We start from the raw sequence: 20034 nt of genomic DNA on the forward strand, positions 1-20034 counted from the left end.
ACTTCGATACACCCACCACATGCCATCTTCCCCCGAAGACCCAATGTTGTCTTCAGAAGAGAATAGTACAGACACTAGAGAAACAGTGGAGGACAAGACATGATCTCAGTCTCTCTAGAGTCTAAAGAGTGTATGATGATATGTCTAATATGATGAATGACTGTCTAACTGTCTAATATGATGAATGACTGTCTAACTGTCTAATATGATGAATGACTGTCTAACTGTCTAATATGATGAATGACTATCTAACTGTCTAATATGATGAATGACTGTCTAACTGTCTAATATGATGAATGACTGTCTAACTGTCTAATATGATGAATGACTGTCTAACTGTCTAATATGATGAATGACTGTCTAACTGTCTAATATGATGAATGACTGTCTAACTGTCTAATATGATGAATGACTGTCTAACTGTCTAATATGATGAATGCCTGTCTAACTGTCTAATATGATGAATGACTGTCTAACTGTCTAATATGATGAATGACTGTCTAACTGTCTAATATGATGAATGCCTGTCTAACTGTCTAATATGATGAATGACTGTCTAACTGTCTAATATGATGAATGACTGTCTAACTGTCTAATATGATGAATGACTGTCTAACTGTCTAATATGATGAATGACTGTCTAACTGTCTAATATGATGAATGACTGTCTAACTGTCTAATATGATGAATGCCTGTCTAACTGTCTAATATGATGAATGACTGTCTAACTGTCTAATATGATGAATGACTGTCTAACTGTCTAATATGATGAATGCCTGTCTAACTGTCTAATATGATGAATGACTGTCTAACTGTCTAATATGATGAATGACTATCTAACTGTCTAATTTGATGAATGACTGTCAAATATGATGAATGACTGTCTGTCTAATTTGATGAATGACTGTCTAACTGTCTAATATGATGAATGACTGTCTAACTGTCTAATATGATGAATGACTGTCTAACTGTCTAATTTGATGAATGACTGTCTAATATGATGAATGACTGTCTAACTGTCTAATATGATGAATGACTGTCTAACTGTCTAATATGATGAATGACTGTCTAACTGTCTAATATGATGAATGACTGTCTAACTGTCTAATATGATGAATGACTGTCTAACTGTCTAATATGATGAATGACTGTCTAACTGTCTAATATGATGAATGCCTGTCTAACTGTCTAATATGATGAATGACTGTCTAACTGTCTAATATGATGAATGACTGTCTAACTGTCTAATATGATGCATGCCTGTCTAACTGTCTAATATGATGAATGACTGTCTAACTGTCTAATATGATGAATGACTGTCTAACTGTCTAATATGATGAATGACTATCTAACTGTCTAATTTGATGAATGACTGTCAAATATGATGAATGACTGTCTGTCTAATTTGATGAATGACTGTCTAACTGTCTAATATGATGAATGACTGTCTAACTGTCTAATATGATGAATCACTGTCTAACTGTCTAATTTGATGAATGACTGTCTAATATGATGAATGACTGTCTAACTGTCTAATATGATGAATGACTGTCTAACTGTCTAATATGATGAATGACTATCTAACTGTCTAATTTGATGAATGACTGTCAAATATGATGAATGACTGTCTGTCTAATTTGATGAATGACTGTCTAACTGTCTAATATGATGAATGACTGTCTAACTGTCTAATATGATGAATCACTGTCTAACTGTCTAATTTGATGAATGACTGTCTAATATGATGAATGACTGTCTAACTGTCTAATATGATGAATGACTGTCTAACTGTCTAATATGATGAATGACTGTCTAACTGTCTAATATGATGAATGACTGTCTAACTGTCTAATATGATGAATGACTGTCTAACTGTCTAATATGATGAATGACTGTCTAACTGTCTAATATGATGAATGCCTGTCTAACTGTCTAATATGATGAATGACTGTCTAACTGTCTAATATGATGAATGACTGTCTAACTGTCTAATATGATGCATGCCTGTCTAACTGTCTAATATGATGAATGACTGTCTAACTGTCTAATATGATGAATGACTGTCTAACTGTCTAATATGATGAATGACTGTCTAACTGTCTAATATGATGAATGTCTGTCTAATATGATGAATGACTGTCTAACTGTCTAATTTGATGAATGACTGTCAAATATGATGAATGACTGTCTGTCTAATTTGATGAATGACTGTCTAACTGTCTAATATGATGAATGACTGTCTAACTGTCTAATATGATGAATGTCTGTCTAATATGATGAATGACTGTCTAACTGTCTAATATGATGTATGGCTGTCTAATATGATGTATGGCTGTCTAATTTGATGAATGACTGTCTAATATGATGAATGGTTGTCTAATATGATGAATGGTTGTCTAACTGACGAATATGATGAATAACTGTCTAATATGATGAATGACTGTCTAATTGTCTAATATGATGAATGACTGTCTAATTTGATGAATGACTGTCTAATATGATGGACTGTCTAATCAAATCAAATCAAATCAAATTTATTTATATAGCCCTTCGTACATCAGCTGATATCTCAAAGTGCTGTACAGAAACCCAGCCTAAAACCCCAAACAGCAAGCAATGCAGGTGTAGAAGCACGGTGGCTAGGAAAAACTCCCTAGAAAGGCCAAAACCTAGGAAGAAACCTAGAGAGGAACCAGGCTATGTGGGGTGGCCAGTCCTCTTCTGGCTGTGCCGGGTGAAGATTATAACAAAACATGGCCAAGATGTTCAAATGTTCATAAATGACCAGCATGGTCGTATAATAATAAGGCAGAACAGTTGAAACTGGAGCAGCAGCACAGTCAGATGGACTGGGGACAGCAAGGAGTCATCATGTCAGGTAGTCCTGGGGCATGGTCCTAGGGCTCAGGTCCTCCAAGAGAGAGAAAAAAAAAGAGAGAATTAGAGAGAGCATATGTGGGGTGGCCAGTCCTCTTCTGGCTGTGCCGGGTGGAGATAAAAACAGAACATGGCCAAGATGTTCAAATGTTCATAAATGATCAGCATGTTCGAATAATAAGAAGGCAGAACAGTTGAAACTGGAGCAGCAGCACAGTCAGATGGACTGGGGACAGCAAGGAGTCATCATGTCAGGTAGTCCTGGGGCATGGTCCTAGGGCTCAGGTCCTCCAAGAGAGAGAGAAAAAAAGAGAGAATTAGAGAGAGCATATGTGGGGTGGCCAGTCCTCTTCTGGCTGTGCCGGGTGGAGATAAAAACAGAACATGGCCAAGATGTTCAAATGTTCATAAATGATCAGCATGTTCGAATAATAAGAAGGCAGAACAGTTGAAACTGGAGCAGCAGCACGGCCAGGTGGACTGGGGACAGCAAGGAGTCATCATGTCAGGTAATCCTGGGGCATGGTCCTAGGGCTCAGGTCCTCCGAGAGAGAGAAGGAGAGAATTAGAGAACGCACACTTAGATTCACATAGGACACCGAATAGGACAGGAGAAGTACTCCAGATATAACAAACTGACCCTAGCCCCCTGACACATAAACTACTGCAGCATAAATACTGGAGGCTGAGACAGGAGGGGTCAGGAGACACTGTGGACCCATCCGAGGACACCCCCGGACAGGGCCAAACAGGAAGGATATAACCCCACCCACTTTGCCAAAGCACAGCCCCCACACCACTAGAGGGATATCTTCAACCACCAACTTACCATCCTGAGACAGGGCCGAGTATAGCCCACAAAGATCTCCGCCATGGCACAACCCAAGGGGGGGCGCCAACCCAGACAGGATGACCACATCAGTGAATCAACCCACTCAGGTGACGCAACCCTTCCAGGGACGGCATGAGAGGGCCCCAGTAAGCCAGTGACTCAGCCCCTGTAATAGGGTTAGAGGCAGAGAATCCCAGGGGAACCGGCCAGGCAGAGACAGCAAGGGTGGTTCGTTTCTCCAGGGCCTTTCCGTTCACCTTCCCACTCCCTGGCCAGACTACACTCAATCATATGACCCACAGAAGAGATGAGTCTTCAGTAAAGACTTAAAGGTTGAGACCGAGTTTGCGTCTCTGACATGGGTAGGCAGACCGTTCCATAAAAATGGAGCTCTATAGGAGAAAGCCCTGCCTCCAGCTGTTTGCTTAGAAATTCTAGGGACAATTAGGAGGCCTACGTCTTGTGACCGCAGCGTACGTGTAGGTATGTACGGCAGGACCAAATCAGAGAGATAGGTAGGAGCAAGCCCATGTAATGCTTTGTAGGTTAGCAGTAAAACCTTGAAATCAGCCCTTGCTTTGACAGGAAGCCAGTGTAGAGAGGCTAGCACTGGAGTAATATGATCAAATTTTTTGGTTCTAGTCAGGATTCTAGCAGCCGTATTTAACACCAACTGAAGTTTATTTAGTGCTTTATCCGGGTAGCCGGAAAGTAGAGCATTGCAGTAGTCTAACCTAGAAGTGACAAAAGCATGGATTAATTTTTCTGCATCATTTTTGGACAGAAAGTTTCAGATTTTTGCAATGTTACGTAGATGGAAAAAAGCTGTCCTTGAAATGGTCTTGATATGTTCTTCAAAAGAGAGATCAGGGTCCAGAGTAATGCCGAGGTCCTTCACAGTTTTATTTGAGACGACTGTACAACCATTAAGATTAATTGTCAGATTCAACAGAAGATCTCTTTGTTTCTTGGGACCTAGAACAAGCTAATATGATGAATGACTGTCTAATATGATGAATGACTGTCTAACTGTCTAATATGATGAATGACTGTCAAATATGATGAATGACTGTCAAATATGATGAATGACTGCCTAATATGATGAATGACTGTCTAACTGTCTAATATGATGAATGACTGTCTAATATGATGAATGTCTGTCTAATATGATGAATGACTGTCTAATTTGATGAATGACTGTCTAACTGTCTAATTTTATGAATGACTGTCTAATATGATGAATGTCTGTCAAATATGATGAATTACTGCCTAATATGATGAATGACTGTCTAACTGTCTAATACGATGAATGACTAATATGATGAATGTTTGTCTAATATGATGAATGTCTGTCTAATATGATGAATGTCTGTCTAATATGATGAATGACTGTCTAATTTGATGAATGACTGTCTAATATGATGAATGTCTGTCTAATATGATGAATGACTGTCTAATTTGATGAATGACTGTCTAACTGTCTAATTTGATGAATGACTGTCTAATATGATGAATGTCTGTCTAATATGATGAATGTCTGTCTAATATGATGAATGACTGTCTAATTTGATGAATGACTGTCTAACTGTCTAATATGATGAATGACTGTCTAATGTGATGAATGACTGTCTAACTGTCTAATTTGATGAATGACTGTCTAATATGATGAATTACTGTCAAATATGATGAATGACTGTCTAATATGATGAATGACTGCCTAATATGATGAATGACTGTCTTACTGTCTAATATGATGAATGACTGTCTAATATGATGAATGACTGTCTAACTGTCTAATTTGATGAATGACTGTCTAATATGATGAATGACTGTCAAATATGATGAATGACTGTCTAAATATGATGAATGACTGTCTAATGTGATGAATGACTAATATGATGAATGTCTGTCTAATATGATGAATGTCTGTCTAATATGATGAATGACTGTCTAATATTATGAATGACTGTCTCACTGTCTAAAATGATGAATGACTGTCTAACTGTCTAATGTGATGAATGACTGTCTAACTGTCTAATTTGATGAATGACTGTCTAATATGATGAATGACTGTCTAACTGTCTAATTTGATGAATTACTGTCTAACTGTCTAATATGATGAATGACTGTCTAATATGATGAATGACTGTCTAACTGTCTAATATGATGAATGTCTGTCTAATATGATGAATGACTGTCTAATATGATGAATGACTGTCTAACTGTCTAATATGATGAATGTCTGTCTAATATGATGAATGACTGTCTAATTTGATGAATGACTGTCTAACTGTCTAATTTGATGAATGACTGTCTAATATGATGAATGACTGTCTAATATGATGAATGACTGTCTAACTGTCGAATTTGATGAATGACTGTCTAATTTGATGAATGACTGTCTAATATGATGAATGACTGTCTAACCGTCTAATTTGATGAATGACTGTCTAATATGATGAATGACTGTCTAACTGTCTAATATGATGAATGACTGTCTAACTGTCTAATATGATGAATGGCTGTCTAACTGTCTAATATGATGAATGACTGTCTAATATGATGAATGTCTGTCTAATATGATGAATGACTGTCTAATATGATGAATGACTGTCTTAATGTCTGATGTGATGAATTACTGTCTGATGTTATGGATATACACACAGATTCACTCTGAAAGCACAAAAACAATTCCTAGAACCACTACTAATGTGGTTATGTATATTCTTAATTAATTCAAAAATTGCATTCACATACGAACTTAAATCATACGTACTTCCCTTTTTTATCATGGTACATTCCCTCTTTTATTTAATTGGAACATTACATTGAATTAAGAAGCATTACATTAGGCCTACTACATATCTGAAGGCTATAAGATGGAGGACACCACCACTTCATCAACATTACCACTGTCCCAAAGACCATGTGCTGGATTCAATCCGTATCGTGGAAGTATTGTGGGATCTCCGCGTAAAAATGTTGAGTTAGTTTCCAATTGAGCCGATGTATGCAGCGTTTACCGCAAAAACGGGAAACATTGGCTCTAAATTTCAATCAAGCTATAACGCAGATCTTCGGTGAATACTTCTGCGATACGGATTGAATCCAGCCCCTGATGTCTAGCTAGACACATCCCTAACTACTTCAACAGCTTGTTCCCTATAAAATCTAGAGTTTAGAAAAAAACAAAAAACATTTCATTTGATTAGAAACATCTTCAAACCACTATAAATAAATCCCAACCTCATTAAGTAATTTAATGTGGTAAAATATAAATATTCTGTAAAACCAAGCAAAACAAAAACTAAGCCCTCCCTCCTTCCCCTCCCTCTCGCCTGCCACCCGCATCCTCTACCTCTACCTCCCTCCAGCTCCATCTCCCTCCCCTCTCCACCTCTACCTCCCTCCCCTCTCCACCTCCCTCTTCTTCTACCTCCCTCCCCTCTCCACCTCCACCGCCCTCCTCCTCCACCTCCCTCCTCTCTCCACCTCCTTCCTCCTCTCTCCACCTCTCTACTTCTCCTCTACCTTCCTCCTCTCCACCTCCCTCCACCTCTCTCCTTCTCCTCTACCTCCACCCTCGTCTATCTCCCTCCTCCTCTTTCTACCTTCCTCCTCTTTCCACCTCTCTCCTGCTCCTCTACCTCCCATCTCCTCTACCTGGGGGAGTGGAGCAAGGAGACTGGGGAGGAGGGAATAGAGGAGGGAGATCAAGGAGGAGGGGGTAGATGAGGGGGATGGGGGGAGAGGGTGTAGAGGAGGGAGATGGGAAAGAGGTAGTAGAGGAGTGAGATGGGGGAAGAGGGGTAGAGGAGGGAGATGTGGAGGGGGATGGGGAGGAGGGGGTAGAGGAGGAACAGGAGGGATATGGGGAAGAGGGGGTAGAGGAGGGAGATGGGGAGGAGGGGGTAGAGGAGGGAGATGGGGAGGAGGGGGATGGGGAGGGAGATGGAAAAGAGGGGGTAGAGGAGGGAGATGGGGAAGAGGGGATAGAGGAGGGTGATGGGGTGGAGGGGGTAGAGGAGGGAGATGGGGGAGGGTGATGGGGAGGAGGGGTAGAGGAGGGTGATGGGGAGGAGGGGTAGAGGAGGGTGATGGGGAGGAGGGGGATGGGGAGGGAGATGGAAAAGAGGGGGTAGAGGAGGGAGATGGGGAAGAGGGGATAGAGGAGGGTGATGGGGTGGAGGGGGTAGAGGAGGGAGATGGGGGAGGGTGATGGGGAGGAGGGGTAGAGGAGGGTGATGGGGAGGAGGGGTAGAGGAGGGTGATGGGGAGGAGGGGGATGGGGAAGAGGTGGTAGAGGAAGTGAGATGGGGAAGAGGGGGTAGAGGAGGGAGATGGGGAAGAGGGGGGGAAGACAGGAAGTTCAGAATTCTATTTCCATTTAATACAGATGGGGAACGGGAGCAAGAGCGAGAGGGACAGAGAGAGCTAGAGAGAGAGAGAGAGAAAGGGAGTGAGAGAGAGAAAGAAAGAGAGAGAGAGAGCTACAGAGCGAGAGAGAAAGTCTCATTACGGTGAGACTTTAAAACTCTATAAACGTACACTCAGAACCAAAAAAGCCCAGTACAACAGCAAGCAGCTGACAATAATTGAGGAGTCCATAAACACAAACAACTTCTGGCAAAATTGGAAAAAACGAAAAACATCTAAACAAGAGGAATTAGCGATACAAAATGGTGACATATGGACAACCCATTTTAAAACACTCTACAACACCGTTCAAATTGACACAAACGCAGAACAACGGCAAATTCATGAGAAGTTGAATGGATTCGAAAAAGCTATGAAGGACAATCAAAATCCACTGGACTCCCCAGTTACTGACCAGGAGCTATATAAGAAACTTCAGGCTCTCAAATTTAAAAAGCATGCGGACCTGATGGCATCCTAAATGAGATGCTCAAACTCATTCGTGCAAAGTTTCAACTGGCTCTATTAAAACTGTTTAATTTGATCCTGAGTGTAGGTTATTTCCCTGACATCTGGAATCAAGGACCAATATTTAAGAACGGAGACAAATTTGACCCTAACAATTCCAGAGGCATTTGTGTGAATAGTAACCTGGGGAAGGTTTTCTGTAGTATTATAAATGTAAAAGTTCTAAACTTCCTTAATAAGCACAATGTCTTGAGTAAAAGCCAGATTGGATTTATACCAAAACATCTCACGACTGATCGTATTTACACCCTACACACCCTGATAGATAAGGGAGATGTCCAGCAAAATAATACCAAAATATACGCTTGCTTTATCGACTTCCAAAAAGCATTTGATTATATTTGGCATACAGGACTGTTCTACAAAGTTATTGAAAGTGGTGTAGGAGGTAAAACATATGACATAATTAAATCAATGTATACTGGCAATGCATGCAGCATTAAAATTGGTAAGAAAAGAACAGAATTCTTTAACAAGGGGCGGGGCCTTCGCCAGGGTTGCAATCTGAGCCCTGCACTCTTCAATATTTACATTAATGAATTGGCCACTATTCTAGAAAAATCCTCAGCCCCTGGTGTTAGTCTCCACAATTCAGAAGTTAAATGCCTACTCTTCGCAGATGACCTATGCCTGCTGTCACCCACAACACATGGCCTACAGCAGAGCCTGGACCTGCTAGAGCAGTACTGCCAGACATGGGCCATGGGCAGTAAACCCCCCAAAGACTAAAATAATGATTTTCCAGAGAAGATCCCGATCTCAGGGAATTAGACCAAAGTTCTCAATTGTTACAAAAAGATAGAGTACTGTACACACTACAATTACTTAGGTTTAAAAATAAGCTCAACTGGAGACCTTAATGAGGCAGTGAATGAGCTGAGAGAGAAAGCACGCAGGGCATTCTACACCATTAAAAACCAATTCAAATTGAAATACCTACAAAAATTTGGCTAAAACTAATTGAATATGTCATTGAACCAATTGCACTTTATGGCAGCGAGGTGTGGGGTCCACTTGTAAAACAAGATTTCAAAAAATGGGACAAACACCCCATTGAAACCATTGGGTTCTGTAAGATTCTCTTACATGTCCAGAGGAAAACTACAAACAATGCATGCAGGGCAGAATTAGGCCAATATCCACTAAGAATAAAAACTCAAAAAAGAGCAATTAAGTTTTGGAAACATCTAAAATACAGTGACCCCCTCTCATATCATTACCAAGCCCTGCAATGCCAAGAGCTGAGCAAAGAAAAGAGTCCCCCCATCCGGCTGGTCCTGGGCTGAGTTCACAAACCTGTTCTACTAACGCGAGCACAGCCATGCCATTGAGAAGGGTAGACACAGGAAAACCTGGCTCCCTGTAGAGGAAAGGCTGTGCAACCACTGCACAACAGCAGAACCTGAGACGGAGCTGCATTTCCTGGCAACATTTTAAAATATAAAACAATTAGAGAGTGTCATTTTCCCAAATTTGAAACCCTTATTCAAGGTTTCAAAGACCTCTCGGATGAGGATAGGCTACCCGTCCTGTTGGGGGAGGACGCAGAGAGCTGTGGGTTGGCAGCGCACTACATTGCTGCCTGCCATAAGATGAGGGACAGTGTCTGACAGACCAATCACCCTGCACATGTCCTCTACTGTATGCTTATTGTTATTGTTGAATGTATGGTTATTTGGACACTTGGTTATTGTTGTTACTGTTGTCCCATTGACAATTTGATTCTCATTTTTATTTGTTTTTATATTGTAAATATCCAAAATAAGCTTTGGCAATATGTATATTGTTACGTCATGCCAATAAAGCGAATTGAATTGATTTTTTTTTAAAGGGTATCGAGAGAGAGAGAGAGAGAGAGAGAGAGAGAGAGAGAGAGAGAGAGAGAGAGAGAGAAAGGGAGCGAGAGAAAGAGAGAGAGAGAGAGAGAGAGAGAGAGAGAGAGAGAGAGAGAGCGAGAGAGAGAGAGGGAGCGAGAGAGAGGGAGCGAGAGAGAGAGAGAGAGAGAGAGAGAGAAAGAAAGAGAGAGAGAGAGACAGAGATCTAGAGAGAGAGAGAATGAAAGAGAAAAGGAGATCCTCTCATGTGAATCCTCACGAGGAGATCCGATGAATGCCCATGCAAAAAGCTTTTAAACACTTTCAGTCAGACAGAGAGAAGTCCAGTGTCACAATATGACTTTCCTGAGTGTGAAAGTAAGGCACTAACATGAAATACCAGTAGAGCTTTAAGACAAACACAGGGCAGACTGCTAGTGGTGTGAAGGTGGGAGGGAGATGACAGACAAAGCAGGAGTAAATAGTCCTTTAAGACAAACACAGGGCAGACTGCTAGTGGTGTGAAGGTGGGAGGGAGATGACAGACAAAGCAGGAGTAAATAGTCCTTTAAGACAAACACAGGGCAGACTGCTAGTGGTGTGAAGGTGGGAGGGAGATGACAGACAAAGCAGGAGTAAATAGTCCTTTAAGAAACAACAGTCTAGCACTTTATAACAATAGCTTCTTCCTGGCAGGAAACAGCTCCAAAGACACTTCCTCCATGCCTGCCCCCTCGCATGTGCCCTTACTTCCTGTATGAAGCCACATGCGCACTTACTCCCGGTTCACTTCCTGCTCTTGCGCTCTCATTTCCTGTTTAGGGCCAGGGCAGGTGCTCGAAACATTGCTCTCGTAACCAGCCATTGCTCTTTGACCTCTCCCCCACACACTCTCCCCCAAACCCCATCACCAGACTCCCACACATCCATGTGTTAGGCCTCTATTCAATCTGTCAAGCTTAAACGTTACAGATTCTGCAATATAAATGAAAAGGTCATTTCCGATTGAGCCGACAAATGCAGTGAATGCAGTGTCTGCTAAAGTGGGAACATTGCCTTTAAATTTCAATCACGCTGACTTAATGTAACGTTTTTGGATGGCACGTTGCTATGGACACAACATGCCCCTTTCCTCCTAAATCAGGACTGAAAATGATGTATTCAGAGCTGCACACTTTAATGATTCTAGTGGAGGGAGATGCTAAGAGAAATGAAGGGTTGTGGGTTATTATGGGGTTGGTAGTGGGAGAGCGAGACGGCGAGAGAGAGAGGGGAAAACGAGAGTGAGAGAGAGAGAGAGAGAGAGGGGACTTCAGCAGGGCCAGATGTGTAAGGAATGTTCTGGCTGCTGCTGCTGGTGTGTGTCGCCTGCAGATGGTTTTAAGGAGCTGCCAAGCCTCCAGCGCTCGACTGTGTGTTCATTTAGCATCATTTCCCACTAGCTACACACACACAAACACACACACACACATGCCTGTACTCCTCATCACATGACTGAGGAATGAGGACTGAGGCCACAGCCTCACCACAGAACCACAGCATTCTGGGAACATCCAGCCCAGACCCACAATGCACCTGAAGAACAGAACCTGTGTCACAGACCGAGTGTCTTCTCAACCGCACCCTCCATCTGCTTCTTGTTATCCATTCATTCATATCCTCCCCCTCTCCTTCTCTCCCTCGACTCTCTTCATCCATCCATCCATCCCTCTTCTCTCCCTCTCTGTCTCCCTCTCTCTCTCTTCACATATCCATCCTGCCAATTCTCTCTCTTTCCATCTCGACTCTTCATGAGCAATGCCTTAGATCTGCACCTCTTACTTCTTCCTACCACAAAACCCAGAGACCAACTGTGACTATGGTATGGATGAAAATAACTACACACAAGAACTACACTCTACATTTCCTGACCTGACCACCAGACCACCCCCCCAGACACTAGACCTATCATACTCACCAGCTACCCTGTCCTATCCTCCCCACCAGACCTTACAATACTCCCCAGTTACCATATCCTATCTTCCCCACCAGACCGTACAATACTCCCCAGTTACCATATCCTCCCCACCAGGCCGTACAATACTCCCCAGTTACCATATCCTATCCTCCCCACCAGACCTTACAATACTCCCCAGTTACCATATCCTATCCTCCCCACCAGGCCGTACAATACTCCCCAGTTACCATATCCTATCCTCCCCACCAGACCTTACAATACTCCCCAGTTACCATATCCTATCCTCCCCACCAGGCCGTACAATACTCCCCAGTTACCATATCCTATCTTATCCTCCCCACCAGACCTTACAATACTGAGGCTGGGACAGAGGGCAGTGATTGGAGCTGGAAGACTGGAGCTAGAAGACTGGAGCTGGAAGACTGGAGCTGGAAGACTGGAGCTGGGAGACTGGAGCTGGGAGACTGGAGCTGGGAGACTGGAGCTGGGAGACTGGAGCTGAAAGACTGGAGCTGGGAGACTGGAGCTGGAAGACTGGAGCTGGGAGACTGGAGCTGAGGTATAGTTCTGGGGAACACAGGTTGATGCTGAGTAGTGGGGCTGAGGTATAGTTCTGGGGAACACAGGTTGATGCTGAGTAGTGAGGCTGAGGTATAGTTCTGGGGAACACAGGTTGATGCTGGGTAGTGGGGCTGAGGTATAGTGCTGGGGAACACAGGTTGATGCTGGGTAGTGAGGCTGAGGTATAGTGCTGGGGAACACAGGTTGATGCTGGGTAGTGAGGCTGAGGTATAGTTCTGGGGAACACAGGTTGATGCTGAGTAGTGAGGCTGAGGTATAGTTCTGGGGAACACAGGTTGATGCTGAGTAGTGAGGTTGAGGTATAGTTCTGGGGAACACAGGTTGATGCTGAGTAGTGAGGCTGAGGTATAGTTCTGGGGAACACAGGTTGATGCTGAGTAGTGGGGCCGAGGTATAGTTCTGGGGGAACACAGGTTGATGCTGAGTAGTGGGGCTGAGGTATAGTTCTGGGGGAACACAGGTTGATGCTGAGTAGTGGGGCTGAGGTATAGTGCTTTGGAACACAGGTTGATGCTGGGTAGTGGGGCTGAGGTATAGTGCTTTGGAACACAGGTTGATGCTGGGTAGTGGGGCTGAGCGAAGGTAAGGCTGGGATATCGGGCTTCATGTGTTTGAGGTGAGGGGAGGCTGAGTTGTTTGTTCAGCTGCTAAAGGGCTCTAAGAGAGAACCAGGGAAGCCACAGAGAATACATACCTTCCATTCATCACAGAAGAGAGAGTGAGGCTACTAGCGACATCAGCACTGGTTTTTTTCCTGTCCTTAATGCTGACCTAGCAGACATGTTTCACTCTGAGGAGTATTCTGAGACTATCTATCTATCTATCCGTCCGTCCATCCGTCCACTAGATGTTGGAACATTGCTGTGGGGACTTGCTTCCGTTCAGCCAGAAGAGCATTAGTGAGGTCGGGTACTGATGTTGGGCGATTAGGCCTGGCTCTGAGTCTGCCTTTCCAATTCATCCCAAAGGTGTTCGATGGGGTTGAGCTCAAATCAAATCAAATGTATTTATATAGCCCTTCGTTCATCAGCTGATATCTCAAAGTGCTGTACCGAAACCCAGCCTAAAACCCCAAACAGCAAGCAATGCAGGTGTAGAAGCACGAGGCTCTATGCAGGCCAGTCAAGTTCTTCCACACCAATGTCTATTAACCATTTCTGTATGGACCTCGCTTTGTGCACAAGGGCATTGGCATGCTGGAACAGGAAAGGGCCTTCCCCAAATGTTACCACAAAGTTGGCAGCATAGAATCTTGTAGAATGTCATTGTGTAGAGTTAAGATTTCCCTTCACTGGAACTAAGGGGCCTAGCCAGAACCACGAGAAACAGCCCCAGACCATTATTCCTCCTCCACCAAACTTTACAGTTGGCACTATGCATTGGGGCAGGTAGCATTCTCCTGGCATCCGCCAAACCAAGATTTGTTCGTCGGACTGCCAGATGGTGAAGCGTGATTCATCACTCAACTGCTCCAGAGTCCAATAGCGGCGAGCTTTACACCACTCCAGCCGACTCTTGGCATTGCGCATGGTGATCTTAGGCTTGTGTTAGGCTGCCCGGCCATGGAAATCCATTTCATGAAGCTCCCAACGAACAGTTCTTGTGCTGATGTTGCTTCCAGGGGCAGTTTGGAACTCGGGAGTGAGTGTTGCAACCGAGGGCCGACAATTTTTACGCACTTCAGCACTCGATGGTCCCATTCTGTGAGCTTGTGTGGCCCACCACATCGCAGCTGAGCCGTTGTTGCTCAGCACTTACAGTTTACCGGGGCAGCTCTAGCAGGGCAGATATTTGGAGAACAGACTTGTTGCAAAGGTGGCATCCTATGACAGTGAACCGTGTGGGGGCGGGGGTAGCTGCGGCTTTTTTCAGTAGAATCATCAGCACAACTGGACAGTTTGTGTTTTGGGAATATGATGTCCCCACATTGTTCTCACCAGACTGTTCCCACAACGTAATGAAACATTCTGGGAGCTTTACAGATCAGATGAAATATCTTAGCAGGGCTGTCAAACTCATTCCATGAAGGGCCTAGTGTCTGCCGGTTTTTGGTTTTTCCTTTCAATTAAGACCTAGACAGCCAGGTGACGAGAGTTCCTTACTAATCAGTGACCTTAATTCATTAATCAACTACAAGGGAGGAGTGAAAACCCACAGACCCTCGGCCCTCCGTGGAATGAGTTTGACGTGTCTTATAGGAACGTTTTTGCAACATCAGACAAATGTTTAATACAAACATGATTTTTTTTCATCGCCACGACTGGACAGTTTTTGTGTTATGAGAACATTTGCCGAGACGTAACGAATGTTCTGGGAACTTTCACAGAACCAATTTTGTCTTGCTGTGAAAACATTACTAGTTTATTGTGTTATTACATTACCTGGAAACCTAATGAGAACTTTTGGGGAATGTTCTTCTGTATTTGTTGATTTTGGGATGTTATCACCCTAATGTTAGATAAAACTCTAATTTGAACTTAATGGGAATCTTAGATAATGTTCTGAGAATGTTCACGGTCTGCTGGGTCACCTCTACAACCCCACACCTCCCAAGTCATATGAAATGCCACACCAACTATTTTCTCTCTCTCCCTCCGTGTGTGTGTGTGTGTGTGTGTGTGTGTGTGTGTGTGTGTGTGTGTGTGTGTGTGTGTGTGTGTGTGTGTGTGTGTGTGTGTGTGTGTGTGTGTGTGTGGCGTGTGTGTGGGCGTGTGTGTGTGTGTGTGTGTGGGCGTGTGTGTGGGCGTGTGTGTGGGCGTGTGTGTGGGCGTGTGTGTGGGCGTGTGTGCGGGCAGTCGTGCGTCATCCTTCCAGCCAGGGGGTTAAGCCTAACTACTGTCCTGTCAGCACCTTTCACTTCCTCCCAACACTTCCCTCCAGAAAGACTGACCCTCGGTCAGATTAAACAATGGTGAAGTCAGAAAATAAACCCAAACAGAACCCTGTATTTAGAGAGTTAGAGACACATTTACATGACACCACAACATTCCATGTTAGCCCCCCCCCCCCTTAACATTACATTGGGAATATAATGTCTAGATAGAATGAGCATTATGAATAATTTACATGACACTTCTAAATTTGATGGCAGCCATGTTACCTCTCCATTAACATTACATGGGAAATATTTAAATATTGCTTTGTAACTGAATGTCTAGAATTAGACAAAGTTTGTCCATGGCTCTGACCCCAACCACGTGAAGGACACACAGCACCCAGAAAGGCTGTGCTGCCCAACTGCTCATTCAACATAATATACAAGCCGTGTGAAGGGAAAGTTCAAACATAATATCAACCTTGTGGATGGAGTGAATTTCATTTCCTAACCATTGAACTATGTTTGGAGTGAAAGATTTTTTTTACATAATCACAATTCATATCTATAGTACCAGACAGTGTTATATACCCAAAAGTTGCAGTGTTATGGATTTCTGTTAAAGTAGACGGAGTAATGGGGAGAAGAAAAACAAGGAAAAGGGCGGGAAACCGCATAGAGGTTCTTTTTTAGAGCCAAATCGTTTATTAGCCTAAATTTTCAGGGGCTATGAAATTTCAGCCTTTGTATGAGGGGAAATTAGACACGCGAGTCCAGCTGTCTACAGCATACCATCCCTGAGCTGTAGCAACTCTCCCCCACCACACACAGCTTTCATCCCTCTCTCTTTCGTCCCCTCTCCCTCTCTATCCATCTTCTCACAGCCTGACAATCCAGGACAAATCTCACCACACACAGCTCCCCCCCACCACCATCTCTCTCCCAGCCAGGTTATCAATAGGAGACACACACACACACACACAATGTGTAGATAACTATCTGTTTGGCCAGAAACTCAGATATCCATGCTAAACGAACTGTTTTGACACACTGACTCCACAAAACAAATCTGTCGCCAGCCATTCTACAGGCAGTCTGTTTGTTTCTATGGTTACTGAACATTCATTTATAGCATAAATACTTTTTGTTGTTTTGTTTTCTTCTTGTAACATTATTATATCAGTCACACATTGCCATTGCTACTTATCTCAGCCTTTGTAAAAATAAAAAAAAATCTGGAAGGTGATGTTAAATATTATTAAAAGTTTGCAAAATTATAATGACTTGTAACAGCATAGATGTCCAAAACACAATGCAATACAGAGGGAGGGGGTCAAATGAACTGTTTAAAGAGCCCTAGTAAAATGGACTGTTTAAAGAGCCCTAGTAAAATGGACTGTTTAAAGAGCCCTAGTAAAATGGACTGTTTAAAGAGCCCTAGTAAAATGGACTGTTTAAAGAGCCCTAGTAAAATGGACTGTTTAAAGAGCCCTAGTAAAATGGACTGTTTAAAGAGCCCTAGTAAAATGGACTGTTTAAAGAGCCCTAGTCAAATGGACTGTTTAAAGAGCCCTAGTAAAATGAACTGTTTAAAGAGCCCTAGTAAAATGGACTGTTTAAAGAGCCCTAGTAAAATGGACTGTTTAAAGAGCCCTAGTAAAATGAACTGTTTAAAGAGCCCTAGTAAAATGGACTGTTTAAAGAGCCCTAGTAAAATGGACTGTTTAAAGAGCCCTAGTAAAATGGACTGTTTAAAGAGCCCTAGTAAAATGGACTGTTTAAAGAGCCCTAGTAAAATGGACTGTTTAAAGAGCCCTAGTAAAATGGACTGTTTTAAAGAGCCCTAGTAAAATTGACTGTTTAAAAGAGCCCTAGTAAATGGACTGTTTAAAGAGCCCTAGTAAAATGGACTGTTTAAAGAGCCCTAGTAAAATGGACTGTTTAAAGAGCCCTAGTAAAATGGACTGTTTAAAGAGCCCTAGTAAAATGGACTGTTTAAAAGAGCCCTAGTAAAATGGACTGTTTAAAGAGCCCTAGTAAAATGGACTGTTTAAAGAGCCCTAGTAAAATGGACTGTTTAAAGAGCCCTAGTAAAATGGACTGTTTAAAGAGCCCTAGTAAAATGGACTGTTTAAAGAGCCCTAGTAAAAATGGACTGTTTAAAGAGCCCTAGTAAAATGGACTGTTTAAAGAGCCCTAGTAAAATGGACTGTTTAAAGAGCCCTAGTAAAATGGACTGTTTAAAAGAGCCCTAGTAAAATGGACTGTTTAAAGAGCCCTAGTAAAATGGACTGTTTAAAGAGCCCTAGTAAAATGGACTGTTTAAAGAGCCCTAGTAAAATGGACTGTTTAAAGAGCCCTAGTAAAATGGACTGTTTAAAGAGCCCTAGTAAAATGGACTGTTTAAAGAGCCCTAGTAAAATGAACTGTTTAAAGAGCCCTAGTAAAATGGACTGTTTAAAGAGCCCTAGTAAAATGGGTCATTACAAAACATCAGACCATAAAGCCTGCCTCTCCCTCTCTTTTCATCTCTTCTCCCCTCTCCTCCCATCCTCTCCTGCCCTACTCTACTCTCTCTTCTCCCCACTCCTCCATCCTCTCCTGCCCTACTCTACTCTCTCCTCTCCTCTCCTGCCCTACGCTCTTCTCCCCTCTCCTCCCATCCTCTCCTGCCCTACTCTACTCTCTCCTCTCCTCTCCTGCCCTACTCTACTCTCTCCTCCCATCCTCTCCTGCCCTACTCTACTCTCTCCTCTCCTCTCCTGCCCTACGCTCTTCTCCCCTCTCCTCCCATCCTCTCCTGCCCTACTCTACTCTCTCCTCTCCTCTCCTGCCCTACTCTCTTCTCCCCTCTCCTCCCATCCTCTCCTGCCCTACTCTACTCTCTCCTCTCCTGCCCTACGCTCTTCTCCCCTCTCCTCCCATCCTCTCCTGCCCTACTCTACTCTCTCCTCTCCTCTCCTGCCCTACGCTCTTCTCCCCTCTCCTCCCATCCTCTCCTGCCCTACTCTACTCTCTCCTCTCCTCTCCTCTCCTGCCCTACGCTCTTCTCCCCTCTCCTCCCATCCTCTCCTGCCCTACTCTACTCTCTCCTCTCCTCTCCTGCCCTACTCTACTCTCTCCTCCCATCCTCTCCTGCCCTACTCTACTCTCTCCTCTCCTGCCCTACGCTCTTCTCCCCTCTCCTCCCATCCTCTCCTGCCCTACTCTACTCTCTCCTCTCCTCTCCTGCCCTACTCTACTCTCTCCTCCCATCCTCTCCTGCCCTACTCTACTCTCTCCTCTCCTCTCCTGCCCTACGCTCTTCTCCCCTCTCCTCCCATCCTCTCCTGCCCTACTCTACTCTCTCCTCACCTCTCCTGCCCTACGCTCTTCTCCCCTCTCCTCCCATCCTCTCCTGCCCTACTCTACTCTCTCCTCTCCTGCCCTACTCTCTTCTCCCCTCTCCTCCCATCCTCTCCTGCCCTACTCTACTCTCTCCTCTCCTCTCCTCTCCTGCCCTACTCTACTCTCTCCTCCCATCCTCTCCTGCCCTACTCTACTCTCTCCTCTCCTCTCCTGCCCTACGCTCTTCTCCCCTCTCCTCCCATCCTCTCCTGCCCTACTCTACTCTCTCCTCACCTCTCCTGCCCTACGCTCTTCTCCCCTCTCCTCCCATCCTCTCCTGCCCTACTCTACTCTCTCCTCTCCTGCCCTACTCTCTTCTCCCCTCTCCTCCCATCCTCTCCTGCCCTACTCTACTCTCTCCTCTCCTCTCCTCTCCTGCCCTTATTGAAATGGGAAACATATGTTAACATTGCCAAAGCAAGTAAAATGGATAAACAAAAGTGAAATAAACAATAAAACGTGAACAGTAAATAGTTCTAAAATAATAAACACATTTCAAATAACATTTTATGTCTGTATACTATACTATACTATACGATACTATACGATGTGCAAATAGTTAAAGAAAAAAAAAAAAAAGGAAACATTTATAAATATGAGTTGTATTTGTTCTTCACTGGTTGCCCTTTTCTTGTGGCAACAGGTCACAAATCTTGCTGCTGTGATGGCACACTGGTATTTCACCCAAAAGATATAGGAGTTTATCAAAATTGGATTTGTTTTTTAATTCTTTGTGGGTCTGTGTAATCTGAGGGAAATATGTGTATCTAATATGGTCATACATTTGGCAGGAGGTTAGGAAGTGCAGCTCAGTTTCCACCTCATT

The sequence above is a fragment of the Oncorhynchus kisutch genome, linkage group LG14, assembly GCF_002021735.2.
Source record: "Oncorhynchus kisutch isolate 150728-3 linkage group LG14, Okis_V2, whole genome shotgun sequence".
NCBI lineage: Eukaryota > Metazoa > Chordata > Actinopteri > Salmoniformes > Salmonidae > Oncorhynchus > Oncorhynchus kisutch.